We start from the raw sequence: 15,672 nt of genomic DNA on the forward strand, positions 1-15,672 counted from the left end.
GGGTGGGGTGAGAAGGGGAGAGGGGGTGGGGTGAGAAGGGGAGAGGGGGTGGGGTGTGAGGGGTGAGGGGGGTGGGGTGAGAAGGGGAGAGAGGGTGGGGTGTGAAGAGGGATCAGGGGGTGGAGTGAGAAGGGGAGAGGGGGTGGGGTGTGAAGAGGGGACAGGGGGGTGGGGTGAGAAGGGGAGAGGGGGGTGGGGTGTGAAGGGGAGAGCGGGTGGGGTGTGAAGAGGGGACAGGGGGGGGGGGTGAGAAGGGGAGAGGGGGTGGGGTGTGAAGGGGAGAGAGGGTGGGGTGTGAAGAGGGATCAGGGGGTGGAGTGAGAAGGGGAGAGGGGGTGGGGTGTGAAGAGGGGACAGGGGGTGGGGTGAGAAGGGGAGAGGGGGTGGGGTGTGAAGGGGAGAGCGGGTGGGGTGTGAAGAGGGGACAGGGGGTGGGGTGAGAAGGGGAGAGGGGGTGGGGTGAGAAGGGGACAGGGGGTGGGGTGAGAAGGGGAGGGGGTGGGGTGTGAAGAGTGGACAGGGGGTGGGGTGAGAAGGGGAGAGGGGGTGGGGTGAAGAGGGGAGAGGGGGTGGGGTGAGAAGGGGAGAGGGGGTGGGGTGAGAAGGGGAGAGGGGGTGGGGTGAGAAGGGGAGAGGGGGTGGGGTGAAGAGGAGAGGGGGTGGGGTGAGAAGGGGAGAGGGGGTGGGGTGTGAAGAGGGGACAGGGGGTGGGGTGAGAAGGGGAGAGGGGGTGGGGTGAGAAGGGGAGAGGGGGGTGGGGTGTGAAGGGGAGACGGGTTGGGTGAGAAGGGGAGAGGGGGTGGGGTGAGAAGAGGGGACAGGGGGTGGGGTGAGAAGGGGAGAGGGGGTGGGGTGTGAAGAGGGATCAGGGGGTGGAGTGAGAAGGGGAGGGGGTGGGGTGTGAAGAGGGGACAGGGGGTGGGGTGAGAAGGGGAGGGGGTGTAGTGTGAAGAGGGGACAGGGGGTGGGGTGAGAAGGGGAGAGGGGGTGGGGTGAGAAGGGGAGAGGGGGGTGGGGTGTGAAGGGGAGAGGGGTGGGGTGAGAAGGGGAGAGGGGGTGGGGTGAGAAGAGGGGACAGGGGGTGGGGTGAGAAGGGGAGAGGGGGTGGGGGTGAAGAGGGATCAGGGGGTGTTGTGTGAACGGGGAGCGGTGGGTCGTCTGCCTAAATTATTGATTAATTGTTTGACACTTAATTTGTACTTTTTATGGTTGCAATAAATTTGGAAAATAGTTTTTTTTTAAATCTAATGTCAGTGTTTCTATTTCTTGAAAACTACTTTCACATTCCAAAATGAATTTGTTTGTATTGTAAGATTTCCTGTGAAGGAGTTTACAGGGAACCGGGAGGTTTCTCCATCCTCCTGACTATAACCAGAATGGAGAACTTCTGTCTCTGAGATTAATCATTTAGTTTCTTACTCATTGTTGCTCAAGGTGATAAAAGCCAAATGAATATACACAAACCTTTCAATGCACATTAATCATGGAGCACACATGAGTCAGCTGTCTGAGTATTACTGCACAATTGGTCAGCAATTCGCTGAATATATGAAGGGGAAAATGTTGCAGGACTATGAGAAAAGAGCCGGGAAATTATATTAATCAAGATACATACCCAATGAGGAATTGGGAGAGGAACAGAGAGATCTTTGGGTTCATGCCCCCAGATCTCTTAAGGTTGCCTCTCAAGTGGATAGAGCCGTGAAGAAGGCTTATAGTGTGTTAGCGTTTATTAACAGGGGGCTTTTGTTATGCTGCAACTGTACATGACCCTGGTGAGACCACATTTGGAGTATTGTGTGCAGTTCTGGTCACCTCGCTATAGGAAGGACGTGGAAGCATTGGAAAGGATGCAAAGGAGATTTACCAGGATGCTGCCTGGTTTGCAGGATAGATCTTATGAGGAAAGGTTGAAGGAGCTAGGGCTTTTCTCTTTGGAGCGGAGGAGGATGAGAGGCGACTTAATAGAGGTTTATAAGATGATGAGGGGGATAGATAGAGTCGACGTTCAGAGACTATTTCCTCGGGTGGATGTAGCTGTTATAAGGGGGCATAACTATAAGGTTCAGGGTGGGAGATATAGAAGGGATGTCCGAGGTAGGTTCTTTACTCAGAGAGCGGTTAGGGTGTGGAATGGACTGCCTGCTGTGATAGTGGAGTCGGACATTTTAGGAACTTTCAAGCAGTTATTGGATAGAAACATGGAGCACACCAGAATGACAGGGAGTGGGATAGCTTGATCTTGGTTTTGGACAATACTCGGCACAACATCGAGGGGCGAAGGGCCGTTCTGTGCTGTACTGTTCTATGTTCTATGAGGTGGGGTCTGAGACATGGGCACAGGCCCTGTGGAGGGTGAATGCTACCTTGTCATGCTCGAGGCTAAGCCTCATTCAGGTTAAGGTAATGCATAGAACACATATGACGGTAGCAAGGACGAGCAGGTTCTTTGAGAGGGTGGAGGATCAGTGTGGGCAGGGGGCCCACAAATCACACCCACGTGTTCTGGGCGTGTCCAAGGCTGAAGGGATTCTGGTAGGGTTTTTAAAAAAATATATTTTTATTCTCCTCCTTTTTCACATTTTCTCCTGAATTTACACCCACCAACAATAAACAATAAACAGTAACAAATATGTCAATCCCCATATCAATAACAACGATCCCATCCTCCCACCAACCCCCAAACATCAGCCTGCATGCTTACATAACCAAATGACAAAAAGGAATCAGGGATTACCCATAGTCACCCTTAATATACACAGCCCCCCTCCTCCCCAACCCTCCCACCCCATCACCCCCCCACAACTAATGTTCGATGTTATCCAGTTCTTGAAATTGCATAATGAATAACGCCCATGAATTGTAGAACCCCTCCATCCTTCCCGTCAGTTCAAACTTAACCTTCTCAAGAGTCAAGTATTCCAACAGGTCCCCCCGCCACTCCAGGGCACAGGGTGGAGAGGCTGCTCTCCATCCCAGCAGGATCCACCTTTGGGCGTTCAACGAGGCGAAGGCTATGATATCTGCCTCCGCACCCGTTTCCAACCCTGGCTGATCTGACACCCCAAATCCGGGGGCCCGGGTCCAGTTTCACGTGCACCACCTTGGAAATTACCCTAAAAACCTCCTTCCAGTAATCCTCTAGCTTTGGACAGGACCAAAACATATCAACGTGATTAGCCCCCCCCCCCCCCCCCCCCCCCCCCCCCCCCCCCCCCCCCCTGCAACGTTCACACACATCTTCTGCTCCTTCAAAGAATCAGCTCATCCTCGCCCTCGTGAGGTGCACTGTATATACCACCTTCAGCTGTATCAGCCCCAAGCTCGCGCACAATGTGGAGGCATTCACTCTCCGGGGCACCTCACACCAGACCCCCTCCTCGCTAACCTCACCCAGCTCTTCCTCCCACTTTGCTTTGATCGATTCCAGTGGTGCCTTATCCTCTTCCAAAATAGCTCCATACACCGCTGACACTACTCCCTTCTCCAGTCCCCCTGTCGTCAGCACCTCCTCCAGCAATGTGGAGGCCGGTTCCTCCGGGAAGATCTGTATCTCCTTCCTGGCAACGATTCTGGTAGGGGTTAGCGGGCGAAATGGCTGAGGTGCTGGGTATGGAGGTGGCGCCAAGTCCAGAGGTGGCGATATTTGGGGTGTCGGATGTCTAGGGGGTGAGAGGAGCCGATGTTCTGGCCTTTGCCTCCCTGATAGCCCGGGGACGGATGTTGCTCGGGTGACGGGACTCGGAGCCGGCGAAAGCCGGGGTGTGGGTGAGTGACCTGGCGGAATTCCTGAGGCTGGAGAAAGGTTGTCTTGACGCAATGGGCAGATGGATTCACTAGAGGTGGAAGCCGTTATTGTTTTCTTTAAGGAGGCTTGAGGGGTCAGTGAGGGCGGAAGTGGGTGGGAAGGGGGTTAAAATGGGGGTAGTGGGATGGGAGAAATAGGCGGTATTAGGGGAGTAGAGGAGGATTGGGTGTCAGTTGTTTATAATGTTTTTTGATTGTTCTGCTTTTGTTTGTTTACACGAAAATGCCTTCAATAAAATATTTGTTTTAAAAAAGATACGTATAATTGGATACATTAATTGTTCGAGTAACGTAAACTATACCTTTCAAATCTACTCACGGGAGCTTCAGGCTTGTTTCACAAACACTTTCTGTGTTTAAGTACTGTGAGTGACTGTTAATGTCTTTTATTTGGATGTAATCGAACTCGTTCCAGAACATTTCCAAGAACATTTAGAACAGTGTTTTTCAAACTTTTTTCCGGGGACCCATTTTTACCAACCGGCCAACCTTCGCGGCCCACGCCGGCCGACCTTCGCGGCCCACGCCGGCCGACCTTCGCGGCCCACGCCGGCCGACCTTCGCGGCCCACGCCGGCCGGCCTTCGCGGCCCACGCTGGCTGACCTTCGCGGCCCACGCCGGCCAACCTTCGCAGCCCACGCCGGCCGACCTTCGCGGCCCACGTCGGCCAACCTTCGCGGCCCACGCCGGACAATCTGCGCGACCCCCATTTTCTCTTACCTTGTTTGTTGCTGACAAAAATGGAGGAAATGGTTTTGGGTCCCTTTGGCCCCCCCGAACTTGAAAATAAATGGCCGCGACCATATAAAAAAAATGCGGTTGCACTGCGCATGCGTGCCCGATCATCGGTGCGCATGCGCATGTTTTGCGCATGTGCACCGATGATCGGGCACGCATGCACGGTGCGGCCAAATTTTTTTAATCTGTTTCTGGCCATTTTGAAGGCTGCTCGCAGCAGGCATTATTAAAAGCCGGCTCTTGCGCGCAGATTTGCGTGATCGGGAGCGCCGCAACAGACGGCTCCGAGACCCTCCTGACATCCGCCCGTGACCCACCCACGGGTTGCGCCCCCGAGTTTGACAATGCCTGATTTAGAAGTTAGCTGGTACAGATATTGAACCACCTATTGAAGTGGAGTGGAGGGTTAGTAGCTATAAGTTTTAATTGACTGCTGTGGAGAAAAGGGCAAACAAGACCTATTAGATGGGATGGGGTCATTGCTTTTGAACATTCATGAAATTGATTTGATGCAACCTTTGCCCAGTCAATAATTGTTCCTGTGCCCATTTAAGACATAATTGTAGAATGTTGACCAGCCAATGATTAACTTACGAAATGTACAGTGTAAACTTCTGCTAGACTGCTCTGTGGTCAGAAAAACAAATTCTGGGTGTGTGGAAATGAACTTGTTCCTGCACTGAAATTTGTATCTTGAGGGGCGATAATCAACAGTAAGGGATAGGCAAGAGAAGCATCTATCAACAAGGAGCTATCAACCCTCACCAATGACAAAAATGAAGTGAACTTATCTTAAGATTGATGTTGGTAACTGTCTCCTGATTAACAATTATGACAAGCTCTCAAAAGAAGAATTTGCAGCTGAAAACCTTTGAGGAAACGTTGTTGATATTCTTGAAAGAAAAGGAAGCAATTTAGAAATGATCTGCTTAGTGCTAGAATTATTGCCAATTTGAGGAGTTGGATAACTGATAAGCTGCTTTAGATACATAATCATTTTTCCAGTGGGTTATATATTTAATGATTTGCAATCGTTGTATCTGTACAATAAACATTCAGCCTTACACAAAATGTATTGTTATCTTCTATGATGTGCAGAATTTCGCAGAATTGTTACGGCGCAGAAGGAAGCCATTTGGCCCATTGTGACCATATTTCAAACCAAAAGATGTGGTCATTAGCTACGTCATATTGAGCATTTTCTTTAGTAAAAGTATGCCTCCAAAAAGGCTGATATTGGTTTATGGATCAGGAGGCAGGCTGAGGATATATATACTAATTATAAATTAGATGGAAACTTGATTCCGTGAGATCCAAGCTATGTTCAATTCGTTATCGATGCCTGGTCATTCACAAGGATACCGTTGCACCTTGGTGTTGGAAACTTTTTTTGACCTCTTCGGGGTCTGTGAGCAGCTTTAAAAGATCAGAACACAAGAATCAATGGAGCAACGAAAGGCGGCCATGAGAGCAAGATGGTGTCGGTCAGTTAGGGTACAAATAGATTGTGCTTTTAATTAGAACTAGGGATAGTGCTCCTGTCTGGTTTAACCGTGTGACAGTGTGTAAACAGAATTCAAATCAACAATACCATGTGACTCTTATTGATCTCATTTGTTCTTGCGTTTTATCTAGTAAACTCTTGTGGAGATGGGGGTCAAGTAGCAGAATAAATAGAAAGCAAACTGGCTACAAGGTGGAAAGTGGAATAAAGGGCAGTTACTCAGACTAACGGCAGGTGGGAACCTGTATTCTACAAGTGTTAGTGTTCGGATCACTGTTGTTCACTACTTCCAGAAACAATAAGGTATTGAAAGAACATTTATTGATTTTTTAAATGTCACCAAGTTGGGGATTTTGTCAATAATAAAGGGTTGCAACAAAACACGGGGGAAACTTTGGCCAGGATTCTCCTAGTCAGCACCGGGTCAGAGAATCGCTAGGGGCGGGGGCAGGGCGGGGAGTGTCGGCAGGGGGGGGGGGGGGTCAGGGGCGGGGGGAGGGAAGAGTATCAGAGGGGTGGGCCGGGGAGGGAGAGTGTGGGGGGGGGGGGGGGGGGGGTAGTCGGGGCCGGGGTTATTCATGGCTGGGTGCCAGCTGGCAACAGTGGGGACCATATAGCCCATGGCCCCTGGTTGTGGAAAGGGGTATGCGCGATGATGAAATCCGTCTACCCCCACCCCCTGCAGACTGTTATGTTTGGCCATCACCCAGTGATGTTAGCCGCCGTGGCGGGGGCCACTGTCTCGCATGAAGCCCTATGGGAGCTGGAGCAGGGACGTGCCAGGGAGGCGGCGGAAGCTGCCGCAGAGGAGCGTGCTGCAGAGGGGCAGGTGACAGCTGCCCAGGCCGGAGGGCCGCCCGCCCGACAGGACGAGGAGGAGGAGAAGGCGGTGCCACGGCCGTGTGTACCACCGTCGCATGTCCTTCCAGAACCTCCCGGACAGGGCATCTAGCAGGAGATTCCGGATGTGCCGGGAAACTGTAGCCCATATCTGCCACCTGACAGCACACCTGGCACCACGTGGAACTGGGCGTGGACATTCCCTCCCGGTGGCCATCAATGTGACGGTTGCCCTGAACTTTTATGCCAAGGTGTCATTCTCGTCGCCGATTGGGGACCTCTCCGGTATCTCCCAGACATCGGTGCACAGGTGCATCCGTGCAGTGACCGACGCCCTGTATGACATTGCGGACCGCTACATCCAGTTCCCTGTGGACCGTGCCCACCAGGATGCCCGGGCAGCGGGCTTTGCCACGGTTCCCATGATCCAGAGGGTGATCGATGGGGTGCACGTCGCCGTGCGGCCACCAGCGAATGACGGGGCGGTGTACATGAATAGGAAGGGGACCTACTTCATTAACGTGCAGGTGGTCTGTGACCACCAGATGAGGATCCTGCACGTCTGCGCCTGGTACCCAGGCAGTGTGCATGACTTGTTCATATTGACATAATCATTCATCCCCGCCATTGTTCGAGGGGACCCCCCCCCCCCCCCCCCCCCCCCCCCTCCCGGGCCTGGCTCCTATGCCTATACGGAGGCCACAGACTGACGTGGAGCACCGCTACAACGATGCCCATTGTGCGACTAGTGGTGTGGTCGAGAGGTGCTTTGGGCTGCAGAAGATGCCCTTCAGGTGCTGGACCGCTCTGGCGGGGCCCTCCAGTACCTGTCGGAGAGGGTCGGCCGCATCATTGTGGTCTGCTGCATCCTCCATTATATAGCCCAGCAGAGGGGTGATGTGCTGCAGGCAGAGGAGGGGGAGGAGGTGGAGGAGGAGGATCATGATGAAGGGCATGTCTCCCCAGATGAGGAGGATGTGGAGGGGGGGAACGTACGGGACATAGGGGCTGGACAGGGATGGGAGGCTGCCCACCGTCACCGGCTGGGGCCAGTGGGCACAGGAGGAGTTGATAGTTGCACGGTTCACAGACTAGGGGGGGGGGGGGGGGGGGGGGGCGGAATTCGCTGAGCATGGGCATGGACAGTACAGTACGGCAGCACCCCGCCCACCACTGACCACCCTCACCAAGCCCACCACCGACCACCCACATGCACACCACCCCTCCATCGCACATCCACCTGCGGCACAACGATCAGGGCTCACACAGTCGTCAGTGGAAACGGGTCTGTTGCATGCCATGGAGGATGATGACAACCCGCTCTGCAATGAGCTCCAGGCTCTACATCGTTAGACAATGTCTGACTCATGGCCGTAGTAACACCCTCCACCTGGACCGTCCCTGCATGCGGCCTTGAAACTGCATCGCATGGGCCTGTCATCCGGCTGAGGGCGGGGTGGCAGGTGTGACCCCAGGGGGGTGGGGGGGGGCTCACACCCCACTCACCGGAGCACAACGTTTCATCACCCCTCACCCATACAGACGCTCACTTCCCACCCCACCCCCGCACGCATCGGACAGAGAACAGAGGCTGCTTCTGTAGGTGTAAAAGTGGATTGGACGAGGGGAGTGAGAGTGGTGGGGGGAGGGGGTGGGTGTTTGGGAGGGGACAGTAGGGACGATGATGATGGTGGAGCGGTGGTGTGGGGGTGAGTGTGGTGTGGGGGAACCACAACTCAGCGGGGTCTCACGGTAGCATGGTGGTTAGCATCAATGCTTCACAGCTCCAGGGTCCCAGGTTCGATTCCCGGCTGGGTCACTGTCTGTGTGGAGTCTGCACGTCCTCCCCGTGTGTGCGTGGGTTTCCTCCGGGTGCTCCAGTTTCCTCCCACAGTCCAAAGATGTGCGGGTTAGGTGGATTGGCCATGCTAAATTGCCCGTAGTGTAAGGTTAATGGGGGGATTGTTGGGTTACGGGTATACGGGTTACGTGGGTTTAAGTAGGGTGATCATTGCTCGGCACAACATCGAGGGCCGAAGGGCCTGTTCTGTGCTGTACTGTTCTATGTTCTATGTTCCTCGCCCGAAGCTGACCTGCTCACTGACAACTGCCCTATTATTTGGGCCCTCCGACCACGTCCAATGCCCACTGCTCTTCTGCATTTTGGGCTGCCCTCTGTAAAACTGGGTGCCACTCTCCTTGCTGCCATCTTGTTGGCTGGGATGGTGTGTGTGGGGAGTGAAGTGTGTACATATGGCTGCAGTTTGTCAGTCTCCTGAGTGTCAATCTTAAACCCAGCGAATCCGCACTGTTTCTCATTGGAATCGGTTATGTTCAATGTGGCGCCGGTGCTAGCCCCTTAACGGTCATTGAATCAATCCAGGTGCGGCACCAAGTTTGCTGTCATAGAACTCCACGAATCCTACCCCGGCGTAAACACTTAGTCTCAGGAACGGAGAATTCCGCCGAATATATTTGTTTCACCTTCTATTGAGAATTTTGATGCGATTTCTCATTTTAAATATATCTGTCTCTAACTAGTATTTGTGTTAAAGCCTTTTCTTGCCATTTGTCAAATGTGATTGTGCAATATTGCTCACAATCTGGCCACTCTGTAGGTTTTCACGACAAATCACTTGAAATAGGCAATGTAACTGGTGGTACGATTCAGTGTAACTGCATTGTTTATGAATTAATCATTTGGATGTGGGCTCGCCACTAAAAGTTGGCAACAGATTGGAGGAGTTTGCAGTTCTGTAGCAAATGCATTTCCCAGTTGACTGTGGTGGTTTGTGATCAATGTGAAAAGGGAACAGATATGTATTCAGAAGTGTTATTTGCCCAGACTGCACATCTGTTCCTAAATGCTCAGAAGACTGTTTCAAATCTTAGGCCTTCAATAAGACTTATACAATACAGTTTTTCCGTGATCTGTATGAGTTACTGATTATGCCACAGAACAGTGTACAACACAGAAGGAAGATATTCAGGGATATTTAAACAGACTGGGTCTGTGCCAATGCATTACTAGAGCAATGCAGAACTAATCCCACGGCCCCTTCTCTTCCCTATCGCCTTGTACTTTCCTCACTTTCTAACATTTGTCCAATTTATCACTTAACAGGTGAATAGTGTCCATCTCAACTACACCATGCAGCAAAGCATTTTGTGTTTCAGCAATACGTTCCTTAAAGAATAAAGAACAATACAGCAGAGTAACAGGCCCTTCAGCCCTCCAAACCCAACTCTTTGAACATGCCAAAGATAAAATGCTGGAAAATCTCAGCAGGTCCGGCAGCATCTGTAGGGAGAGAAAAGAGCTCACGTTTCGAGTCCAGATGACCCTTTGTCAAAGCTTTTGATCACGCTTTTGGTCATTTACCCTAATGACTCCTTATGTGGCTTGATGTCACATTTTGCTTCATCCTGACCCTGTAGAGTGCCTTGGGATACTTTATTACATTGAAGGAGCAAGACAAGGTTGCTGTTAAATTGAAAACGATGCTGTTAATACAACTAATGACTAGTGAGGGTGCAGCCTAAGGATGGATCTGTTTAATGGAGAGTGGTTTCTACAACAGCACAATGCAAGAGTGGTATTATCTGTGCCTTTATGCATCAGTGTCACTGCAGTTCATGCAGTAATTAGTGACATTATGTGGGATCAGGGCAATAGCTGTTGCTTCTCTCAAATAAAACACATGCACAGAGGTTGGCAACATTGCCGTCCATGTCAGCATGATGTGATCCTCTCCGTGAGCGGTGAACCAAAACAAAACAAACAGCCATGAAACTTTACAATATTAAGCACCGGCACCAAAGCACTGTTTGTTCCTTCCCACAAGACATATACTGGGTAATATTGCAGAATTCCTGTAATAATACATTATCATTAGCACCAGCTGTGCCGGACAAGTACCACCAGCTGCACTGTTCAAGTATATTTGTAGCTGAATCATGAATCATACAGTTCATTTTTTCCCCCTATATATGGCAATTTAGCATGGCCAATACACCTACCCTGTACATCTTTTGGGTTGTGAGGGTGAGACTCAAGTAGACATGGGGAGAATATGCAAACTACACACAGACAGTGACCTGGGGCCGGGTTCGAACCCGGGCCCTCGGCACTGTAAGGCAGCAGTGCTACCCACTAAGCAGTCGTGCTCCCTGTTATATATATTTTTAAGAAGCAATTTCCAGTAACTTCAAATTGATCACAGGCGTTGCACTGAGCCTGTTAGAACAAAGAAAAATACAACACAGTAACAGGCCATTCGGCCCCCCAAGCCCACGCCGACCATGCTGCCGCGACCATATAAAAAAAATGCGGTTGCACTGCGCATACGTGCCCGATCATCGGTGCGCATGCGCATGTTTTGCGCATGTGCACCGATGATCGGGCACGCATGCACGGTGCGGCCAAATTTTTAAAATCTGTTTCTGGCCATTTTGAAGGCTGCTCGCAGCAGGCATTATTAAAAGCCGGCTCTTGCGCGCAGATTTGCGTGATCGGGAGCGCCGCAACAGACGGCTCCGAGACCCTCCCGACATCCGCCCGTGACCCACCCACGGGTTGCGCCCCCGAGTTTGACAATGCCTGATTTAGAAGTTAGCTGGTACAGATATTGAACCACCTATTGAAGTGGAGTGGAGGGTTAGTAGCTATAAGTTTTAATTGACTGCTGTGGAGAAAAGGGTAAACAAGACCTATTAGATGGGATGGGGTCATTGCTTTTGAACATTCATGAAATTGATTTGATGCAACCTTTGCCCAGTCAATAATTGTTCCTGTGCCCATTTAAGACATAATTGTAGAATGTTGACCAGCCAATGATTAACTTACGAAATGTACAGTGTAAACTTCTGCTAGACTGCTCTGTGGTCAGAAAAACAAATTCTGGGTGTGTGGAAATGAACTTGTTCCTGCACTGAAATTTGTATCTTGAGGGGCGATAATCAACAGTAAGGGATAGGCAAGAGAAGCATCTATCAACAAGGAGCTATCAACCCTCACCAATGACAGAAATGAAGTGAACTTATCTTAAGATTGATGTTGGTAACTGTCTCCTGATTAACAATTATGACAAGCTCTCAAAAGAAGAATTTGCAGCTGAAAACCTTTGAGGAAACATTGTTGATATTCTTGAAAGAAAAGGAAGCAATTTAGAAATGATCTGCTTAGTGCTAGAATTATTGCCAATTTGAGGAGTTGGATAACTGATAAGCTGCTTTAGATACATAATCATTTTTCCAGTGGGTTATATATTTAATGATTTGCAATCGTTGTATCTGTACAATAAACATTCAGCCTTACACAAAATGTATTGTTATCTTCTATGATGTGCAGAATTTCGCAGAATTGTTACGGCGCAGAAGGAAGCCATTTGGCCCATTGTGACCATATTTCAAACCAAAAAGATGTGGTCATTAGCTACGTCATATTGAGCATTTTCTTTAGTAAAAGTATGCCTCCAAAAAGGCTGATATTGGTTTATGGATCAGGAGGCAGGCTGAGGATATATATACTAATTATAAATTAGATGGAAACTTGATTCCGTGAGATCCAAGCTATGTTCAATTCGTTATCGATGCCTGGTCATTCACAAGGATACCGTTGCACCTTGGTGTTGGAAACTTTTTTTGACCTCTTCGGGGTCTGTGAGCAGCTTTAAAAGATCAGAACACAAGAATCAATGGAGCAACGAAAGGCGGCCATGAGAGCAAGATGGTGTCGGTCAGTTAGGGTACAAATAGATTGTGCTTTTAATTAGAACTAGGGATAGTGCTCCTGTCTGGTTTAACCGTGTGACAGTGTGTAAACAGAATTCAAATCAACAATACCATGTGACTCTTATTGATCTCATTTGTTCTTGCGTTTTATCTAGTAAACTCTTGTGGAGATGGGGGTCAAGTAGCAGAATAAATAGAAAGCAAACTGGCTACAAGGTGGAAAGTGGAATAAAGGGCAGTTACTCAGACTAACGGCAGGTGGGAACCTGTATTCTACAAGTGTTAGTGTTCGGATCACTGTTGTTCACTACTTCCAGAAACAATAAGGTATTGAAAGAACATTTATTGATTTTTTAAATGTCACCAAGTTGGGGATTTTGTCAATAATAAAGGGTGCAACAAAACACGGGGGAAACTTTGGCCAGGATTCTCCTAGTCAGCACCGGGTCAGAGAATCGCTGGGGGCGGGGGCAGGGCGGGGAGTGTCGGCAGGGGGGGGGGGGGGGGGGTCAGGGGCGGGGGGAGGGAAGAGTATCAGAGGGGTGGGCCGGGGAGGGAGAGTGGGGGGGGGGGGGTAGTCGGGGCCGGGGTTATTCATGGCTGGGTGCCAGCTGGCAACAGTGGGGACCATATAGCCCATGGCCCCTGGTTGTGGAAAGGGGTATGCGCGATGATGAAATCCGTCTACCCCCACCCCCTGCAGACTGTTATGTTTGGCCATCACCCAGTGATGTTAGCCGCCGTGGCGGGGGCCACTGTCTCGCATGAAGCCCTATGGGAGCTGGAGCAGGGACGTGCCAGGGAGGCGGCGGAAGCTGCCGCAGAGGAGCGTGCTGCAGAGGGGCAGGTGACAGCTGCCCAGGCCGGAGGGCCGCCCGCCCGACAGGACGAGGAGGAGGAGAAGGCGGTGCCACGGCCGTGTGTACCACCGTCGCATGTCCTTCCAGGACCTCCCGGACAGGGCATCTAGCAGGAGATTCCGGATGTGCCGGGAAACTGTAGCCCATATCTGCCACCTGACAGCACACCTGGCACCACGTGGAACTGGGCGTGGACATTCCCTCCCGGTGGCCATCAATGTGACGGTTGCCCTGAACTTTTATGCCAAGGTGTCATTCTCGTCGCCGATTGGGGACCTCTCCGGTATCTCCCAGACATCGGTGCACAGGTGCATCCGTGCAGTGACCGACGCCCTGTATGACATTGCGGACCGCTACATCCAGTTCCCTGTGGACCGTGCCCACCAGGATGCCCGGGCAGCGGGCTTTGCCACGGTTCCCATGATCCAGAGGGTGATCGATGGGGTGCACGTCGCCGTGCGGCCACCAGCGAATGACGGGGCGGTGTACATGAATAGGAAGGGGACCTACTTCATTAACAGTGCAGGTGGTCTGTGACCACCAGATGAGGATCCTGCACGTCTGCGCCTGGTACCCAGGCAGTGTGCATGACTTGTTCATATTGACATAATCATTCATCCCCGCCATTGTTCGAGGGGGACCCCCCCCCCCCCCCCCCCCCCCCCCCCTCCCGGGCCTGGCTCCTATGCCTATACGGAGGCCACAGACTGACGTGGAGCACCGCTACAACGATGCCCATTGTGCGACTAGTGGTGTGGTCGAGAGGTGCTTTGGGCTGCAGAAGATGCCCTTCAGGTGCTGGACCGCTCTGGCGGGGCCCTCCAGTACCTGTCGGAGAGGGTCGGCCGCATCATTGTGGTCTGCTGCATCCTCCATTATATAGCCCAGCAGAGGGGTGATGTGCTGCAGGCAGAGGAGGGGGAGGAGGTGGAGGAGGAGGATCATGATGAAGGGCATGTCTCCCCAGATGAGGAGGATGTGGAGGGGGGGAACGTACGGGACATAGGGGCTGGACAGGGATGGGAGGCTGCCCACCGTCACCGGCTGGGGCCAGTGGGCACAGGAGGAGTTGATAGTTGCACGGTTCACAGACTAGGGGGGGGGGGGGGGGGGGGGCGGAATTCGCTGAGCATGGGCATGGACAGTACAGTACGGCAGCACCCCGCCCACCACTGACCACCCTCACCAAGCCCACCACCGACCACCCACATGCACACCACCCCTCCATCGCACATCCACCTGCGGCACAACGATCAGGGCTCACACAGTCGTCAGTGGAAACGGGTCTGTTGCATGCCATGGAGGATGATGACAACCCGCTCTGCAATGAGCTCCAGGCTCTACATCGTTAGACAATGTCTGACTCATGGCCGTAGTAACACCCTCCACCTGGACCGTCCCTGCATGCGGCCTTGAAACTGCATCGCATGGGCCTGTCATCCGGCTGAGGGCGGGGTGGCAGGTGTGACCCCAGGGGGGTGGGGGGGGGCTCACACCCCACTCACCGGAGCACAACGTTTCATCACCCCTCACCCATACAGACGCTCACTTCCCACCCCACCCCCGCACGCATCGGACAGAGAACAGAGGCTGCTTCTGTAGGTGTAAAAGTGGATTGGACGAGGGGAGTGAGAGTGGTGGGGGGAGGGGGTGGGTGTTTGGGAGGGGACAGTAGGGGCGATGATGATGGTGGAGCGGTGGTGTGGGGGTGAGTGTGGTGTGGGGGAACCACAACTCAGCGGGGTCTCACGGTAGCATGGTGGTTAGCATCAATGCTTCACAGCTCCAGGGTCCCAGGTTCGATTCCCGGCTGGGTCACTGTCTGTGTGGAGTCTGCACGTCCTCCCCGTGTGTGCGTGGGTTTCCTCCGGGTGCTCCAGTTTCCTCCCACAGTCCAAAGATGTGCGGGTTAGGTGGATTGGCCATGCTAAATTGCCCGTAGTGTAAGGTTAATGGGGGGATTGTTGGGTTACGGGTATACGGGTTACGTGGGTTTAAGTAGGGTGATCATTGCTCGGCACAACATCGAGGGCCGAAGGGCCTGTTCTGTGCTGTACTGTTCTATGTTCTATGTTCCTCGCCCGACGCTGACCTGCTCACTGACAACTGCCCTATTATTTGGGCCCTCCGACCACGTCCAATGCCCACTGCTCTTCTGCATTTTGGGCTGCCCTCTGTAAAACTGGGTG

General features: G+C 52.2%; 1 protein-coding gene across 4 annotated transcripts in view; it reads left to right on the forward strand.

The window, feature by feature from the left end:
• Positions 1 to 15,672, forward strand: part of LOC119964875 (flavin-containing monooxygenase 5-like) — a 108,982-nt gene that overhangs the window by 51,450 nt on the left and 41,860 nt on the right. Inside the window, exons 1-2 of one of the 4 annotated variants that reach the window (XM_038794949.1) lie at positions 6,182 to 6,353; positions 12,779 to 12,950. The exons of 2 other annotated variants lie outside the window; for them this stretch is intronic. The gene's annotated coding sequence lies outside the window, so the exon portion shown is untranslated. Of the gene's footprint in view, positions 1 to 6,181; positions 6,354 to 12,778; positions 12,951 to 15,672 lie in introns of those variants that run through there. One more of the 4 variants, XM_038794951.1, reaches the window with a different exon arrangement.

This window comes from Scyliorhinus canicula, chromosome 4 (genome assembly GCF_902713615.1).
Source record: "Scyliorhinus canicula chromosome 4, sScyCan1.1, whole genome shotgun sequence".
Classification (NCBI taxonomy): Eukaryota; Metazoa; Chordata; class Chondrichthyes; order Carcharhiniformes; family Scyliorhinidae; genus Scyliorhinus; species Scyliorhinus canicula.